Source organism: Artibeus jamaicensis, unplaced genomic scaffold (assembly GCF_021234435.1).
Source record: "Artibeus jamaicensis isolate MK-2021 breed Jamaican fruit bat unplaced genomic scaffold, CSHL_Jam_final scaffold_537, whole genome shotgun sequence".
Classification (NCBI taxonomy): Eukaryota; Metazoa; Chordata; class Mammalia; order Chiroptera; family Phyllostomidae; genus Artibeus; species Artibeus jamaicensis.
In genome coordinates, this window is record NW_026522047.1 from 21,631,809 (window position 1) to 21,637,808 (window position 6,000).

At 44.2% G+C, this 6,000-nt stretch overlaps 1 long non-coding RNA gene across 1 annotated transcript in view; it reads right to left on the reverse strand.

The window, feature by feature from the left end:
• The window catches only part of LOC119065908 (uncharacterized), a 30,699-nt gene extending 24,968 nt beyond the window's left edge, over positions 1-5,731 (reverse strand). Inside the window, exon 1 of the long non-coding RNA XR_005085668.2 lies at positions 5,340-5,731. This is a non-coding gene — a long non-coding RNA (uncharacterized LOC119065908). The remainder of the gene's footprint in view (positions 1-5,339) is intronic.
• Between the last annotated feature and the right edge of the window lie 269 nt (positions 5,732-6,000).

The window sequence follows — 6,000 nt, forward strand, 5'->3', positions numbered from 1 at the left end:
GCAAGTCCAGGAAGCACAGAGAGCCCCAAACAAAATGAACGCAAAGAAGCTCACTCCAAGACACATCATAATTAAAATGCCAAAGGTTAAAGATAAAGAGATGGATGGTGGGGTGGGAGAATGGGTAAGAGGTGAGGGGATTAATAAGTACAAATAGGTAGTTACAGAATAGCCATGGCAATGTAAGGTACAGTATAGGAAAGGGAATAGCCAAAGAACATACATGCATGACCCGTGGTCATGAGCAAGTGTGGGGGATTGCCTGGGGGAGTGGAGGGTGCTGGGCAGAAGGGGAACATAACAGGAAAAAATCAGTACAACTGTAATAGCACATCAATAAAATATAATTTTTTAAAATCTTTCTTTTTAAATGCAAGTAAATGACCAATATTACATTACTACTGCCTGATTTTAGTTTATATTCTTTCAAATAAAAGTAGATGTCACAGTAACTGAGAGGAGGAGGAGATTTAAAAATACAACAAATTTTGGGCGAGGAGAGTATAAGGGACTACATGGTAATGGAAAAACATACAATAAAGATTAAATAAAAAAATAAAAATAATTTTAAAAAAGTTTAAATAGGAATAAGAAATGATAATTTGGGTATAGTTTTTAACAGGGTGTTCTAAATAGTTCCTTAAAGTTAAAAGAGGGAGATTTTGTTCACCTATAATCCTATGAATAATTTCTACTTTGGAGCTTGGAAAGGGTCCTTGAGATTTATTTTCATCTGAAAGCTTTATGCCTCTCAACTTGTCATTTTCCTCTGCTTGAGTGTGTGGAATGTGCATGAGATGTTAAAAGGGGCTCCAAAGAACATGGTCTGGGTTTTCTGAATTTTACAGAAGCAGTGGCAATTTTTATTACTTTTCTCAGAGTTATTTGCATTTCAAAAGAGTCTGGCCAATAGCAAATACAGTGACCATCCAAAGCACTCAGTAAATGCTTAGTCAGTAAAAACGGATGGATGTTAAGACTGACCTCAGCAAGCACGGGGCTGAGGCTGCCCTTGCCAACCCGAGAGGTCAGTGAGCATCGACTTTGCCTCTTCTACCTCCTTCTGCCCTTCTCTTCCTTCATGCAATGCCACCTTTGACCTCAGGAACTAAACTGAGATTCTTTCTGCCGGCTCACGGAGGGAAGATGCCAATAATTAAGTAACAAACTATTAACTGACAACATTAAGGCGACTGCCCCCTTGATTTCCGTCTGCAGCCAGTACATCTGGGGCTTGGGCAGCTGCCAGGGAAACCATGGTGACCCAGCCACCAGAGAAACAAAGCCAGGGAGTCATGTTTAGGTGTACAAAATCCAAGTGGGAAATTATGCAGATAAATAATGCTGCTTTGGTGGTCAACTCTGATCTTGTCACAAATAAGTTAGGGAATAAGATGAGATCATGGATTTTAGAATTGTAGCGGTTGATTATTCTGTACTAATAAAGAAACAGTGATGAGGAAGACCTGTTACTGGTCCTCCCACACTGCCTGATCAACCACCTCCAATCCCACACAGATGTGATTCCATCCGAGAGAGGACCACAGTCAGAGACCGAGGTCCATCTGAGCTCCTGGCCTGAGTCTCCCAGACCGCCAGCTCCGGAAAAACCACATGCAGACGAATGCAAAGGGAGACACATCATTCAGAGATACTGACATGGACACAGATGGAGTCCCTCAGCTGTGGAGCGGCCTCCTGTTGGGATTGTACAGGAAAGCTGAGACCTAGTAGGAGCAGCCAATGCGGGACCCGCACAACGCCCTCCTGGGCACACTCACTCACAGCCCCACTTCTCCAAGCTTCTCAGCGCTGTCTCTCTGGGAGCCCAGGGCAGACAATGTGGGGCTGAGAGTTGGGAAGATATGCATCCTTTCTGCAGAGCTGGCTACAGAACATGTCCAGTTCTGGTTACACCAGACATCACATGGTTGGGAAACATTACCCAGAAACTGGACAGTCGCACCATGTTTATTGAGTATCACCTATGTGCCTTATGTACCTTCCCTGATCCAACTGCAGGCCCCTGATTTAAACACTGCGGCCACCTCCTCAGGGTTGCCACCAGCATCCATGCAGACCTGGACCACTAACCACAATGGTCTCCGAACCCCTCCGTCTGCTTCCATTTTGGACACCCCCTGACCCAATTCCTTCTTTTCACTCTTTCTAAATATCATTCAGGTCCTGGCCTGGTGGCTCAGTTGGTTGGACTATTGTCTCATAGGTGGAAAGGTCATGGGTTTAATTCTCAGTCAGGGCACATACCCAGGTTGTAGGTTTGAACCCTTGCTGGGGCACATATGAGAAGACAACCAATTGATGTACCTCTCTCACATCGATGTTTCTCTCTCTCTCTCTCTGTCTCCCCCCTTTCTCTACTTCCCCCTTCCTCTCTCTCTAAAAGCAATAAAAAGTCCTCAAGTGAGGATTAAAAAAAATTGGTGAGGATTGACAAAATAATAATATATATGAGTCAGATGATGTCACACTTTCTCATAAACCGTCTGATGGCCCCTTGTGGCAGAGTACAGGAGGATGGGTCAGGAGGCTCTGATCCTGACTCGGTAGAGAGACACCAGGAGAGGGAGATGGGGCTTAAAGAAGCAAAAGGGCAAGCCAACCAAAGAAGGAATGCCCCACCCCCACCCTACAGGGGCGGATGCTGAAGATGACTTGGTGGGTTAGGAGACGACCCTCAGTGCAAACCCTGGGGGCCAGGAGCTGGGGAAGACAGGCCCATGTTTGGGAATAAACGTGGCTCCCCTGAGTCACTGCTTCCAGGAACACTGGGTTTGAGTGAGGGCAAACTGGCTCCACAGAAAAGCCATGAACTTGTGAGACCTGCCAGTTGTCTTTGACTTCTGCTGAGTTCTCATAATTGAATCTTAGTCCATTAAGGAAGACCCTTCAGTCCTCTGTTCCTGCCCAAACATTAACCAAACACAGGGCAAGGGTGGAGTCCTGGGAAAGGGAGCTCCCTTGGACTTTTGTAGGCAGGGTCAGCCTTCCCGAATGTGGCAAAAGGAAAACTTGAAACCAAGAGAGTGAGCCTCCCAGGGAAGGCAGGTAGCTCCCCACTCTGCTCTCCTGTGCGGAGAAGGGGTGTGGCAAGGCGCTGCTCTGACCCTCTGGGTTTGCTGTGTGTCCTGTACAGCTCCAGCCCCTCCTACTCCTCAAAGGTATTTACCGTACAGGTAATATCACTTCCTGTGTGCACCGTGAGCAGAGCAGTTAGAGAACACAGTTTTCTAGACCTTGGATGCCCCCGCCTCCACCAGCCTGCTGAAAACCATCCATGCACACGATCTCCTGACAGATGTCCTAGAGGCCAGCAACTTGGAAGCAGAGGAAAAGAGAGATGCGGAAGTAGACATAACCCAGTCTCTTCCTGGAAGCCGATCTGAAAAGTGCCATTTTTACCACTAGCTTAAAAGTGTACAAAAAATATATATATCCAGAAAACAATGTGAAGAAAATCAAATGAACGACGTGCTTACAGGACAAAGAAACTGTCTCCAAAGCAAGCATCGTTACAGATTGAACGCTCGCAGCTCAGCAGTGAAACTCAGAAGCTCCAGCTGCAACTTCAAATGCTGCTGGAATTATATCAAGGGCATGGGAGGCAGCTTCTGGGAAAAACAATCAAGGAGGAAAGTCACTGCCTGGAAATGGGGATGAGATATCGCAAGGTGTGTGGAAATATGAACTATAGCCATCAGAAGGGCAGCCTCTACCAGAAGATGTCAGGAGATATGGGAAAAGAATTGAAGAGCACCATGTTCTCCAGTCAAAAGCAAATTCTCTTCTCTGAGAAGAGCTCAAGAAAGGAGGAAGGCAACTCCTTTGTCTGAGACACAGCTCCACGAGGAAAAATGATGACATCAGACAGATACTGGTGAACATGCAGTTCAAGTCCAGTCCTTTCCCAAGTGAAGATTTTGCTCCTGAGGCTCCATGTGCAGCCCACAGAAGCCCAGAAGTTCCAGGGCATCACCTGGGCCCTTCTGGAAGGAGCCAGGTTGTGCTGGGAGGGCTTGAGGGTCCCGTGGAGACTCAATTCATCTTTCACAGCAGCTGGGCCTGAACACTCGCCACCATGGCAAGACATAGCCCATGTCTTTTCTCTTTAAATTAATTTTGATTCGTCTATTTTAGTCTTTACGGAGTACCTGTGATTATTTAATTGGTGCTGCAATGGCTCACATTGAAGTTGAACAGCATGACAACGCTTAGGTGGTAGTTTTTCAAATGTACATACATCTAATATAATTCCCAGGAATACATTCTTTTCATGTCATTGGACCCTCTACAATTAAATAGTATAACTTTTATTTTGATTTTAATAGAAAGTCCACTTTACCTAAACCATACACATTTTTTAAATGTAAATATTGTAACTCTAGCAAAACTTCATTTTTGCATGTTACCTCCCACATGTATGGTTCAAATATATTTGTACTAATAGCATATATTTGTTTTATGCTTAGATATTTAACAGCAAATAAGTTCACCCACCTGAACAAAAACCTGCTCTTTGAGGTATTTACTACAATAAACTATATATATTGCCAAATCTTTTGTTACAAGTGCTACATAAGTTCTTTCACCCCTCTTCCCTCCCAGGAATAGTGTCCTGCCGGGACCTGAGACATTTAGCTTGACTTCTGGACTTGTGCTGTCAGCGGAATTTTACTTGTAAACTAAACTTTATACACAGTTGGATTAAACAGAGCATTTCAAACCACCGTGACCCTCCATATGGCTTTGGCTCCTGCCGTTCCCTTAAAATTGCTCCTTTTGAAATGTGTAACCGTCCCTACCTTCTTCTCCCAGACACAGTCTTTAAATGTTAAGAGTTTTCCAGGGTCCCACCGGGAGCCCTAATGTTTTCTCTCACCATGTCCTCTCTGTGGGGCAGTTCTTCTACTCCTTGGTTTCAAATACTTCCCCCAGCCCTCGTCTAAGCTCATACATGCCATGTGTTCACCTTACTAATCAAACTGTCTCCTCACCATTTCCCCCCTTTGAAATGAAGATTGAAGATGGTGGAAGTAACCACAGAAGAGTCCTAGAATGTGACCGTCCTTAAAAATTCAGAACTCTCCTCATGGGCACCTCAAATTCAATATCTCCAAAATAAAACTCTCGATCTAACCCGCTCCCCCTTCTATGACATTTTCTCCCCTAGTTTGTTTGTTTTTTTTTTTTTTCATATCAGTGAGTAGAACCATCTCCCAAGTCTAAATCCAGTATGCTGCCATACTTAATCCCTCTCTTCCTCTTTTCTACCACTTGCAGGCAATGCTGCCCCTTCTGCTTTTTTGACTATTTCTCACCTTTGACAGTTTCTCTCCAGTCCTGAGCCAGCCGTTCTCCACTCATTCCTGAATCACAGCAGTGGCCAGACTTCCCTTTTTTCCTCTTGCTTCCAGCCAAAAGAGAGCTAGAGTAATTTTTTAAACAGACTTTGAATCATTATACACTACTCTTTGACAACCTTAATGGACTGTATGTTCAGTAAAGTCTAACCCTCGTTCATGGCCTGCCCGATCTGGCCTCTTCCCTTTTTCCTGTCTTGTCCTACCTGTTCCCTGACCCTGCACATCTCGGTGACACTGAACACTTTCTCTAAATGAACATACTAACCCATTTTCTGTTTTAGGGTCTTGTGCCCACTGATCCTTCTGCTTGGGACCTTACTCCCTGCTCTCTTTTCTTGTTCTCCTTCTGCTTCAGTGTGACCGCCTCTTAGGGGCCTCCTTCTACTTAACTAAATACACACACCGAGTTAATGTCTTACTACAGCTTTTCACTAATAGCATTCAGTGAATACTTTTAATTATGCATTTTTTTGTTCATTGACCATCAGATGCTCTGCCACTTATTTTTTTTCCTCCATCCTCAAGAAGTTTTTCACTTTTTTTGCTGTTTACTTTTTATTAGTTAATTGTATATTAATATTTGTTGAATAAATAGTTTACAACTATGAACACAAGA